This window comes from Arachis hypogaea, chromosome 15 (assembly GCF_003086295.3).
Source record: "Arachis hypogaea cultivar Tifrunner chromosome 15, arahy.Tifrunner.gnm2.J5K5, whole genome shotgun sequence".
In the NCBI taxonomy this organism is placed as follows: Eukaryota; Viridiplantae; Streptophyta; class Magnoliopsida; order Fabales; family Fabaceae; genus Arachis; species Arachis hypogaea.
Genome location: NC_092050.1, coordinates 86,356,893 through 86,370,886, shown reverse-complemented (window position 1 = coordinate 86,370,886; position 13,994 = coordinate 86,356,893).

The following is a 13,994-nucleotide window of genomic DNA, read 5'->3' as shown; positions in this document are numbered from 1 at the left end:
TTTTGAATTTTGAAATTTCAAAACTAAGATAAGATAGAATAAAAAGTTTTAAAATAAAAATCTGAATTTTTAAAGGAAAATTTGAAAATTAATTAAAATAAAGAGAAAAGATATTTTTTAATTTAATGAAGAAATAGAAAAGCAGTAAAAATGACACCAAACTTAAATTTTTAGATCAAAACAAAGGAAACAAACAAGAAAACTTTGAATATCACAATGAATGCTAAGAACAACTTTTGAAAAATTTTTAAGAAAACAGAAACACAAAGGACACCAAACATAAAATATGAAACTAATCTCAAACAGAAAAACTCAATTATTAGTTTAGTTTTTTTTTTAAATTTTCGAAAAAATTTGAAAAAGAAAATAAGGATTTTTGAAAAGAATTTCAGCCAAAAACAATAATAGAAGACTCTAAACCAAAAAGAAAAATTTTTCCTAATCTAAGCAACAAAATAAACCTTCAGTTGTCCAAACTCGAACAATCCCCGGCAACGGCGCCAAAAACTTGGTGCACGAATTGTAAATCACACTTTTTACAACTCGTACCACTAACCAGCAAGTGCACTGGGTCGTCCAAGTAATACCTTACGTGAGTAAGGGTCGATCCCACGGAGATTGTCGGCTTGAAGCAAGCTATGGTTATTTTGTAATTCTTAGTCAAGAAATTAATAATAAAAATGGTTGGGTTTATGAAAAGTGATTAACATAAAATAAATAATACTTGTTATGCAGTAATGGAGAACAGATTGAGGTTTTGGAGATACTCTGTCTTCTGAATCTCTGCTTTCCTACTGTCTTCTTCTTCACGCACGCAAGCCTCCTTCAATGGCAAGCTATATCTTGGTGGATCACTGTTGTCAATGGCTACCATCCATCCTCTCAGTGAAAATGGTCCAAATACGCTGTCACCGCACGGCTAATCATCTGTCGGTTCTCACTCATGTTGGAATAGAATCTATTGATTCTTTTGCGTCTGTCACTACGCCCAACACTCGCGAGTTTGAAGCTCGTCACAGTCATCCCTTCCCAGATCCTACTCGGAAGACTACAGACAAGCTTTAGACTTTCCGGATCTCAGGAATGGGCGCCAATAATTCTAGCCTATACCACAGAGACTCTGATCATGAACTAAGAGGCTAAGAGATATACTCTCAAGCTAGTGCAAATAGAACGGAGGTGGTTGTCAGGCACGCGTTCATAGGTGAGAATGATGATGAGTGTCACCGATCATCACATTCATCAGGGTGAAGTGCGAGTGAATATCTTAGAACAGAAACAAGTGTGATTGAATGAAAAACAGTAGTAATTGCATTAGTTTATCGAAACACAGTAGAGCTCCTCACCCCCAACCATGGGGTTTAGAGACTCATGTCGTCAGAGATATAAAGTGTAGTGTAAAAAATGTCATGAGGTACATAGTAAGTCTCTAAAAGTTGTTTTTATACTAAACTAGTATCTAGGGTTGTAGAAAATAAGTAACTAAGTGCAAATAGTGCAGAAATCCACTTCTGGGGCCCACTTGGTGTGTGCTTGGGCTGAGCATTGAGCTTTACACGTGTAGAGGCTTCTCTTGGAGTTAAATGCCAGGTTGCAGCCTGTTTGTGGTGTTTAACTCTGGTTTGTAACCTGTTTCTGGCGTTTAACTTCAGAATAGGGCAGGAAGTTGGTGTTTGAACGCAAGTTTGCATTGTCAAAACTCGAGCAAAGTATGAGCTATTATATATTTTTGGAAAGCCCTAGATGTCTACTTTCTAACGCAATTAAGAGTGTGCCATATGGGTTTTTGTAGCTCCGGAAAATCCATTTCGAGTGCATGGAGGTCAGAATCCAACAGCATTTGCACTCTTTTTTCAGCCTCTGAATCAGATTTTGCTCAGGTCCCTCAATTTCAGCCAGAAAATACCTAAAATCACAGAAAATCACACAAACTCATAGTAAAGTCCAGAAGTGTGAATTTTGCTTGAAACTAATAAAAACATAGTAAAAACTAATTAAATTATACTAAAACTACCTAAAAACAATGCCAAAAAGCGTATGAATTATCCGCTCATCAATATTCATGGCAAGGGTGGAGATCATAGGCTTTCTATCCTAGTCATACAATGATTAATTCATCTTATCTAGTCAACTCCAACAAACGGAAGAAGGTATCATGTCATCTTCACATAGGGAGAATATCAAACAAGACTAATTAATCATGTCACAAATATAAACAAGAATTTATCTTATTACGTCGTCTTCAACATTGGAAAAAGATATAGGTTATCTTCCATGAGAGAAAGTCTAACAAGACTAGCTAATCTCAATCCAAAAGTCCTAATCAACTTACTAATTGAATTAGCAAAAGATTAGCGTCAATGGAAACAATATTAGCTAACAACTCTAGGTCACGAACATAGGTTGGGTTTTCATGACTCAAGATCACCTAATTACTCTTTCCAAGCCATGAATTCTCAAAATCTAATCTAACATCCTTCCAAGCATTTTATCAAACACTTGAAAGGCATACAAGGAAAGCATATTAAAAGTGCAAGAAATATAAATCTACTAACTACCAATTGCAAGAGAAGTAAATCACAACTCAAATCAACAATTAAAGGAACATAAAACATTAAATTATATTAAAGAGATCCAAATCTAACATGAGTCCATGAACATAAAAGAAACATAAAAGTAAAATTAACATCACAAACTAAGAGAATGAAAGTGTAGAAGCAAGAATTCATAAAAAAAACAAGATGGAACCATAAGATTGGACCTAGATCTAGAAGAATTAACCTAACCTAACCTAATTCTAGAGAGAAGAGGGAGCTTCTCTCTCTAGAAAATTAACTAAAGGCTCATGTTGGCTAAACTAATTGCTCCCCCTTTGCTTGGACTTCAATTCTGCCTGAAATACACTCAGAAACAAGTTGGATTTGGGCCTGGGTAGCTCAGAAATCACCCCAACATTTTGCCTTTAAGTGGGCCATGTAAAAGTATTGGCGCGTGCGCACCATGTGCGCGTGCGCGTCAATTGGAAAATTTTCCATCCGCGCAGACGTGGCATGTACGCGTGCGCATCCCTTGATGCATTCCCAATCTTTGTTTCTTCATGCATTCTCCCCTTTGTATGCTTTTTACTCATTTCTTCCATACAATACTTGCCTTATAAACCTGAAATCACTCAAGACACATCAAGGCATCGAATGGAATTAAAATGAATCAAAATTACCAATTTAGGGCCTAAAAAGTATGTTTCTACACTTAGGCAAAATTCAAGGGAGAATCACAAAACCATGCTATTTCATTGAATAAATGTGGAAAAGGTGGTAAAATCCCCCAAAATAAGCACAAGATAAATCACGAAATCGGGGTTTATCAATGCATCCATATTTGATGATCAATTTTCGCTTAATTTGGATGGATTTCTCCATATAAACTCACACTTAATCACCAAAATAGCAAACTTTTGTGTTTTATCCCTAAATTGGACTTAAATGTGAAAACATGCATTTTTATGCTTAAATTAGTGATTTTAATTCAACTTTTATTCCATTTGATACCATGACATGTTTGTTGAGTGATTTCAGGTCATAGAGGCAAGAACGGATAGCCAAAAGTGGAAGGAAGCATGCAAAAAAGGGAGAACACATAAAGAAAACAAAGGAGAAGCACACAGCTATGTGTGCATATGCACAACATCCAGTGCGTACGCACAAGAAGGAAATCAGCATGCATTCGTACGCAAAACACTCTGTGCACACGCACAAGTGAAAATTCAGCAAAGTGTGCGTACGCACACATCTGTGCGTAATCACAGGTCCCTGCACATGACTTCATTAATGAAGCACGTGGCTCGCGATTTTGGGGCTCTTTTGGCCCAATTTTGGAAGGCTGAAGCTGGTTTTGAGATGCTATATGAAGGGGATATCAACACATATGAAGGGGGAGGTTATTATTAGGTTTTCATTAGGTATATTAGATAGGAAGCTTCCATAGGAGTACGAGTAGTGTAGAAATTCTCTCTTAGGGCTTTACACATTTTCATTTAGCATTTTATAACAAGCTTTGATATTGGATTTTACTCATCTTTTGTAAGTACTCTTAATCTTCTCTTTAATTACATCATCTTTACTTTCATTTTCTCTTGGTTCAAGTTACTTTGTTAATATTTCCAATTTTGGGTTTCTTGAAGTTTTGATTGATGAATTTAATGTTTTATGCTTTACATTTGCTTGATTGAATATTTATTGTTGATATTGTGAATATTTTGGTCATAGTTTTCATTTTCCTTTGCAAATTCTCATATTTTGGTTTTATGCTCACCAAGTATTTGTGAAAATGCCACTTGGTAATTTTAAGTAGATTTTCACAGCTTGGCTTGGGAAATGAGTCCCTAGGATACTAGAGTCATAATGTCCGACATCTAGTGGTAATTCTTGGGTAGTTAGTTGATTCTTGTTTCCATTGACTCTAGCTTTTTACCAATTAATTTGGTAAGTTAGCTAGGACTTATGGATTAAGGTCAATTGTAACGACCCAACTTCCAGAACGTCATGATCGTACCAAAAGTAAGGCGTTACCAACTTACTTTCCTTTATTAACTATTTATTATTGAGCCTTTAGTTCGATATCGCGATTTAGTTTTATGGAAAATTCCAGAAAATTTTGTTTTTGATAATCAAAATCATATATCAAACATTTCAAAGTAATAATAATCACATAATTATTAATAATAATATCTGTCATACAAAAGATTTCAAATAAAACTCAGATACAAATCTTATCCCTCTGTATAAAATAAAAATCTTAAGCAATAAGGGCGAGGGAACTCTATAAAAGAAAATTAACTCACACTTAACTCATAAATAAATTCCATAATCGCCCCAGCTTCACACTGTGTCTTTGAACCTGTGTCATTGAAAGGGTGGAAAAATTTGGGGTGAGAACAAACCACACGTTCTCAGTAGGGAATGGAAATGCCGTAAAAGTAATGAAACAGAATGCAAATAATTAACATACTCTAGGAAACTATATTTTTATCAAACTCTTATGGAAATACTATTCTTGGTTTTACTTTAACTAATTAGTTACCTCTTACAAAGAAAATCTCTAAGCTCAAAACAAATTCCAAAATATAAAACTGGTCACATTAAGCATTTCTCAACCACACAATTAATTTTCAATCACAACGTCAAATCTTACTCATCATCATACATTCACCATCTAATAGCACTAACAAAAGATTCAATTCAACACACAAACAAGTCACAGCAAGGCAAACAGCATAATCACAGAGAAGTACAACGAGCAAACCCAATCAAATGCAGATGCGCAAACAAGGATGATGCATGTCTAGCCTTAGTGCAGATAATGAGCTCATCTGTCGATTTCTACCCGCTCCCGACGTAACCTGAAGCAGCTAAAACGGGTATGGTTTTCCAGTCAGTATAGGTACAGTTCTCACTAACTGACGTATGTGTCATATCCTCTGTAAGCAGACTCTGCCTTACAAGTGACGGCATTCCAGCCGTGTATGAAATCATATTCTCTGTAAGCAATCCTTGCCTTACAGGTGCGGCATTCTAGCCGTGTATGAATTAATATCCTCTGCAAGTGATCCCAGGTTATCAGTTGCAGGTACAGTTCTCAATAGCTGTGTAACACTGGAAAACGTTCTGTGGTCGTACCACTATCTATCTGACTGCCTTCACGCAGCAGATCATCACATAATCATTCTTATTACTATCATTCATTATCATTCTCATTATTCATCATCACATTCACATTCTTATGCAATATCTTTTTCTTTCTCTGTTCAATCATACTATACAAACTTTACATCTTTCACTTTTACAATATCTTGGCTCAAGCCATTTCTCTTTACCATTCGTTCATAAAAATCTCAATCATCAATTCAGTTCATAATATCTGCTATGGCAATCTTGAGTCAAGCTAACTTTAAAACTATCTCTCATTTTAGTTCTCTATCAAAGAGTCAAGAAATTCATTTATTATTTTTTTTTAAATTCATTAAACACTTTTCAAAACATAACCTTTCATTAGAAGTAATCAAATAAAACTCTTTCTCAAGTTTACTAACTTCACAAAGATTCAAAAATCATCTCTTTTACTATTCAAATTCAAATATTATTATTTCACCAAATTTCTAAAAAGATCATCCTTTATTTCAAACCTAAAACATAACTCTTTTCATATTAAATCAAACTCAAAACATGTTTCTTTCTATTCTTAATAAATCAACTCAAAACGGAATCCTTTTCGTAATAAATCCATCTTAAACATAATATTTTTTTCTCAATGAATAAAACCGAAAAACATAATTCATTTCTTTTCTTAGTAAATTAGAATAAAAAAATATAATTTCCCAAATCCAAACCTTTTAAAATAATATTTCAGACAAAGCCTCAGATTTTATAAAATTTCGGCAGCACCTCCCCTAAAACTCGGACTTAACACCCTTACGGGTTCCCTCTTTCTCCACAAATCACCAGCCCTTTTCTCAACAATTATCAAATACAAGATTCTCAAGCAACCAGAAAATCCACAATTCGTAATTCTCACATAATGATGCACGGAAACTTGTCTCTCAACAGATTTCCCTCGGCAAGTATACCGAATTGTCATCAAGTAATAACTCACAAAAGAGTGAGGTCGAATCCCACAGAGATTAATGGATTAAGCAATCAATAGTTGATTAATTATCCTAGTTAGATGAATCATATTGGAGTGATAAGTAACAAGGAAATGTAAATGGCATAAAAGTAAAGAAAGCAATAAGGTGCAGAAAAGTAAAATGGCAAGAAAAGTAAATGTAAGAACTAAAAATAAAATAAACATTGGGATCAAGAGATATTGCAATCCTCTAGATCAAGTTCATTTTCATCTCTTCGTCAATCAATGCATTCATTGATCTCCTTAGCAATCTTAAGTGATTGGATCCCAATTCCTTGGCAATCCAATCTCTCTAAGCTTGAACAATTTTCCAATTCCTTGATTTAATTTCTCATGGGAAGAGATGAAGTTTGGTCACTGATTATACCACACACATTGATAGATCAAAGTATTGGTAGGATTAAATGTCACAATATCCATCCAACCCTCAACCTAATCCAATGTGAGAGAGCATTTCTAGCATGATTTCCTCATTCCTCTTCCAAGGTTCAGAGAAAATCCAAGTATGAGCAATTTCTCTTCCGAGACAATTACCCAATTGGATGAAGATCAAAAGCTCTCTAATAAAATCAAGAGAAAAGAAAGAAGAAGAAGAATAAGAACTATAATTGATCCATTGAATCACAATAGAGCTCTCTAACCCAATGAAAAGAGTTAGTTGATCATTGCTCTACCAAAATAAAAAAGAAAGAAAGTGCAGAAAAGTAAAGATAAAGATTAAAACTAAATTTGAAACTTCAAAATTCATAAATGAAAAGTACAAAGAAAAGAAAAGGAAGGAAAAGTGTGTGAGGGGAGGGAGTCCGAAGACCCCTTTTCAATCCCCCATTCCCGAATGTCCGTCCTCTTTGAATGTAAAAACTAAGGCCCTTATATAGGCTCTCCTAAATTACGAAATAAAATTAAAAGCAAATTACAATTAAATAAAAATTCCTATTCTAGATGCTTCTTGTGGCCTTGATTGGTTGACACTTGTGGGCTTGCTTCCTTGAGGTTGGGTGGTCCTCGAAAGTGAATCAAGTTGAGGTCTAGGTGCTAATGTCAGTGCTAACGTTAGCCACACTAACGCTACAAGTGTGGCGTTAGGGCTGAAGTTAGTGTGGCTAACATCACACTTGCTACCCAGTTGGTGTTTTTGGGGCTTAAAAGATGCCTCTGGTTTGTGCTCCAATTTCATGCCCACTGACGAGAGAACTTTTGCGTGGTCTAGAAATTTGCGGATAAATCCTCGTTGCAAGTTTAGTTTCTAAACCTTCAAAAGTCCTTTCATACAAACGTTTTAGTTGTCACAAGTAACAAACCCCTAAATAAATTGTTAACCGAAGTATTCAAACCTCGGGTCGTCTTCTCAAGGAACTGTAGGGAAGTATGTTCTTATTACTGGTTATGGAGATTGTAAATTCGGGGTTTCAAGAATGAGGAACAAATATGACAAATAATTTAAATAGCAATTAAAATAAATAAAAAATGTAAAGAAAACTTTTGGTAAGGGATGAGAAATTGGAAGTCCAAATTAGTTACCCTTCTCAATAATAAAGAAGATTGAATCTTAATTCCACTTAGTTAACCTTTGCTAAAGCAAAGGAAAGTCAAGGGATTAATTAGTTTTACCTTCGAATCCTATTTATTTCCTAAGAAAAGATTGGGATTATTGAAAGTCAATTCAATTAGCAAAGATAACATTTATCAATTATGTTGAGCTAAGATAACTCCTGAGTTACTGATTTCTTAACCAAGACCAAAAGGGAAAAAAGTAAATTTGCTGGAATAAAAGTGTCTTCAAATTGAAAGCAATGGTGACATAAATAAAAGAAAGCAATAATAAACTGAAATACCTCAAATAACATTAATTCAAATAATCTGGAACATAGAAGAATTCATAAATTAAATGGCAAAAGTAAATAATCAACTAAAGTAATGGAATGAATAAAAGTGAAAGGGAAGCTTAAAGTAAAGGAACATTAAACCTGGGATCGAGAGTCACTCCTAAAACTAAGAGAAATCCTAAATCCTAAGAGAGAGAGGAGAGAACCTCTCTCCAAACTAAATCTAAATCATGAGAAGTAACTAAATTGGCGAGCTCTCTTTGAATGGATGCATTTTCTCACTTCATAACCTCTGGTCTATGCCTTCTGAACTTGGATTTGGGCCAAAAAGGGCTTCAGAAATCGCTGCGAGCGTTTTCTGCAATTTCTGGTGCGTGGCCTCTGTCACGTGTCCGCGTGGGTCACGCGGTCGCGTCATTCGGAGCTTTTCTTGTCACGCGGTCGCATCAGTCATGCGGCCGCGTCGCTGTTGATTCGCGCCTGGCATGTGTCCGCGTCGCCCATGCGATCGCGTGGATGCCAGTTTCTCCAAAACTTCCGTTTTGTACTTTCCTTCCATTTTTTGTATGTTTCTTTTCCATCCTTTGAGTCATTCCTGCCTTAGAAGATCTGAAACTACTCAACACACTAATCACGGCATCGAATGATAATATGGGTAATTAAAATAATTAATTTTTTAAGCATAGGAAACATGTTTTTCACATACATCACATAATAAGGAAGGAGAAGTAAAATCATGCAATTAATATGAATAAGTGGGTGAAGGATTGAATAAATCACTCAATTTAAGCATAAAATATATCATAAAATATGGGTTTATCAACCTCCCCACATTTAAACAATAGCATGTCCTCATGCTAAATCCAAGGTAAAAAGTAAGGTTAAAGTGGTGGAATGTCATGCAATGCAATCTAATCTGAATGCAACTACCTAGATGAATGATTCATCATGCAATTCTAATTTTTTTTATTCACTTGAATATAAAGCTTGCATGTAGTTAAATTAATTCACATTCTCAAGGAGTCATGTATATATATATATATATAGCCAAGCCTTAGATAGTGATAAAGTGCCTTTACAATTTAGATGGGAGAGAAAAACATTTAAAAAAAAACTTGCAAGACAATTAATAATTTAAGCAGAGATATATGTTAATGAGCTATTGAACCCTCACTGGATTTTGTGTTTACTCTCTAATCACTCAGTGTTTATTGGGTTAATCACTCTATTCTTCTTTTTATTCTTACTTTCCATAACTTTGTTCTTCGTCTAACCAATCAACAACCATAGAATATAGTCATACCAAAAATCATGAGGTCTTAAGTAAGGTTGTAATGGGGCCAAGGTAAAGGTAAGGGTATATGTATAAGGCTAAGTGAGCTAATAAGTGAATCCTTAATTAGACTAAAATCTCCCCTAACATACATACTTTCTAAATCAAAGCTTCTTTACCTATTTTCCATATTTTCTCACTTTTGATGTTACATGCTCATATCTCAATATTTATTTTTATCCCATGTGCATTGCTTTATTTCATAATTGGAGAATTCTTTTTGTGTCCCATTTATTCATAACACTTTTTTTTAATGCACATGGTAATTCAATTATTTTGATTTTACATGAGCATGCTTCCCAAAACTTTTTATTTGAGTTATTTTATTCTTTTCAACTTTTCTACCTTTTGTTTTTATCATCCATGTTCCCAATAGGTTTTCCCACATTTAAACCATACATACTTCCTATCTTAAGCTAACCAAGGATTTAACTTGGGATTTTTATTTTGTCTTTCTGCTTAAGGCTAGTAATGTGGCTGATAGAATAAAAGGGGATTTACAGGCTCAAGGGGCTAACAAGGGTAATGTAAAGGGTAGGCTATTTTGGGATAAGTGAGCTAAAATCAAATAATGGCCTCAATCACTCTCTTGGTATGTATTTCTATTCTATAATCGGACATATAGATTAAAACAAAGTAAAGAACACCAGAATAAACAAGAAGGGCGGAACACACAGGAAAAAATTATGGTTTGAATGTAACCATACAATTAAGCTCTAAACTCACAGGCTGTGTGTTCTCTATCTCAAAAATCATTTATCAGTTATGTATGTCATGCAGGTTTAGTTAAAAATTCCCATTATTCTCAATGTAAAACTTATATTGAATGGCTTTAAAGTTCTAATGTTTCTCCTTGATGAAATGTTGTTAACTAACTAACATGTAATGCTATATATACAAGGTGTGTGGATTGTTTTGATTCTATTAAAGTCTCTAGTTTACTTCCTTTTTCTTATCAATATATTCCGAGTTATCTTATGCTAAAAAGGGTAAACTATACTAATCAATCCACAATTTCTATAACTAGTATGTTAGAATTGCAACTAAACTAAGTGGCTAAAATATGAACTAAAAATACAAAATGCAGAAATAGAGTATAAATACATGAAAATAGCAATGTATAAGTATTGAAAAATAAAGAGAAAAAATAAAAGAAAATAGTCAAAATAAAGAAAAAAGGGTCTGTAATGGTTCACCAAAATGATACGCCAGAGATGGCGACCTCCCCACACTTAAAATCAAGCATCGTCCCTGATGCTCACTCAAGCAGGGTGTGAAGGGGTGTCATCACCGGAAGGCTGGGTAGCTGGAGTCTCTGTGGTGGTGGTCTGAGGATCTGGCTGCTGCAGAGGAGGTGCTGACTGGATAGAGATCTCGGAGTCTGCAGCCTGGATCTGATGTGGGATCTCCTGCTGGCGTGCTGCCTACTAGGTGCCTGCCTGTGCTGCCTCCTGTTGTGGATAAGGGACAGCCTCGGGCGCATCCGCCTCCTCCTCAGATTCCTCGGATGGTGTGTCAGGCTCGGAGGGGATGTCGCCAGATCGTATCATCAGCTTCAGGTGCTCATAGCGTCGCTTGTTGAGATGCTCCATCTGGTCAAGCCGTCGAAACAGGCGGTGCACTAGATGATAGATGGGCTCTGGGGCAGGTGGAGGTGCAGTGGTGGTGGCAGGTGTAGCTATGGAGGAAGAGGGGCCGGCAGATGGTGTGGCAGTGTCACCAGGAGCAGTGAGGATTTGAGGTCTGTAGCCCAAGGCTAGAAAGTTCCTGCTGTGCGGGATAATCTTCTTGCATTCTGCAGCAGGTGGCCTCTCATCGGCATCCTCCCAAGGCACGTCAGCTCGACGGCCTAGCTGTGTAACCAAATAGGGAAAGAGAAGAGTGCCTCGGACGTGGACCCTGGCCATGTAGAACCGGATAAAGCGTGGCAGGTACAGGTTCTTACCCTCCATCACACACCAGAGGAGGGTGATCATAGCGGCTGGTATATCCGTCTCATGAGTACTCGGCATAATGAAGTTGCTAAGTATCTGATGCCATAGCCGAGCCTCATCATTCAAGTACGCCCGCTTGATTCCCTTGGGCATCGTGGTGTTCTGACCCATGATCCAAGGAACGGTCGGGTCAAGGGCAATCCTCGCCTTGACTGCATCCCAATCAAACTTCATAAAGCGTATGTCTTTCTCAGCTTTCTGATAACCATCCGGCTGATCAGATTTAGGCAGAAGCTTCAGAACATCTTCATTTGCCTCTTTAGTGACCAGAATATGCTTCCCCCTAAGGTTCACTACATCTAGGGAAGTCTTGAAGTAATTGCAGTAGAATTCCCTTACCCAAGATGCATTGACCTCAGACAGGTTTCTCTCCAGAAAGAACCAGCCTCTTTGTTTGATCTGATCAGAGGTGTATTGTTGGAGTTCTCCTGGGATCTTCAGAGTCCTCTCCAGGTATAGGTTCCTGGAGTTTGCAAACACCGGATACTTCAGCTCACAGTATCGATTTGCAAACTTCACTGGGTCATTAGCAGGGAGCAACTGGTCAGCCTTCTCCTGCGGGGTGAAGTTTTTCTTCCGGCAGGAGGCATCATGCATGAGATCTATGATAGACATAGAGGATTCTCCTCTTTTACATTTGCCAGTGGTAGCCTTTCCTTTTCCCTTTCTCTGGGAATCTGACATCCTGAAAAACAGAAAACCAGGATATAATAAAAATAGGAAAACAAATATGCAAATAGTCAAAAGAAACACAAAGTGGCAAAGGAGAATTAGAATGAGGTAAATGAGTTAAGTAAATGTGCATTAAGGATTGTATAGGAGTTAAAAGTTCGAAAGGAAAAATTCACAATCCAAAATGTAATAGAAGGCATGTTAAGTAGGAAACATTATCAGTATGCCATGGTTAGAGGGTTAAAAGAAAGTGAAAAATTAGAAAAAACATTTTAAAAGGTTTGTGACAAACCACTATATTATGGTTTATCTTGTACTCAACTGAGTGGATTTTATCAACTCTTTACCCACTTATTCATACTATTTGCATGGTTTTACAACTCCTTCCTGATTTTATGCTATGATTGAAAACATGCTTCTTTGATCTTATATTTGCTTATTATTAATCCTCTCTTATTACCATTAGATGCCTTGATATGTGTGTTAAGTGCTTTCAGAGATTATAGGGCAGGAATGGCTTGGAGGATGGAAAAGAAGCATGCAAAAGTGGAAGGAGTACAAGAAGTTGAAGAAACTGCAAAGCTGTCAGCCTGACCTCTTCGCATTCAAATAGTCATAACTTGAGCTGCAGAGATCCAAACGATGTGGTTCCAGTTGTGTTAGAAAGCTAACGTCTGGGGCTTCGATTTGATATATAATATGCCATAGTTTCTCTGACGCTAGGTGACGCGACCGCGTGCTCCATGCGGCCGCGTCGCAGTGACAAAAAACCAGCGTGGCAGATTTCGCAACCAGCGAATTCTGGGCTGTTTCTGACCCAGTTTGCAGCCCAGAAAATACAGATTAGAGGCTATAAAGTGGGGGAATACATTCAATAAAAAAAAATCTCTCATATTCACAATTGTAGGAGTAGATGTAGTTTTTAGAGAGAGAGGTTCTCTCCTCTCTCTTAGGATTAGGATTTAGGACTTCTCTTAGTTTTAGGAGTGACTCTCAATCCCAGGTTCTTTATTTTTATTTATTTTTTCAATTTAATTTATGAACTTTTCCATGTTATGATTTGAATATTTTATTTAATATAATTTGAGGTATTTCAGACTTGTGATTGCTCTCTTTAATTTATTAATGCTCTGTGTTTATCCAAGTTATTTTCATTCAAGTAGATTTTCTTCCTTTTGGCTTTGGTTAAGGTAATTGGTGACGCTTGAGCTATCAAATAAAACAGTGGTTGAAATTGACAGATTCTGATTGAACTAGGATTGCTCTAAAGCTAGTCTCTCCACAGGAGTTGACTAGGACTTGAGAATCAAGCCAATCAGCCCACTTAACTTTCCTTTGTTTAGTAAAGGCTGACCAAGTGGGATTAAAATCCAATTCTCATCACAATTAATAAGGATAGGACTTCCAGTTCTTATACTTTGCTAAGAGTTTATTTTATAGTTATTTATTTATCTTATTCTTCTTGTGCAACATACTGCTCCCTTACTT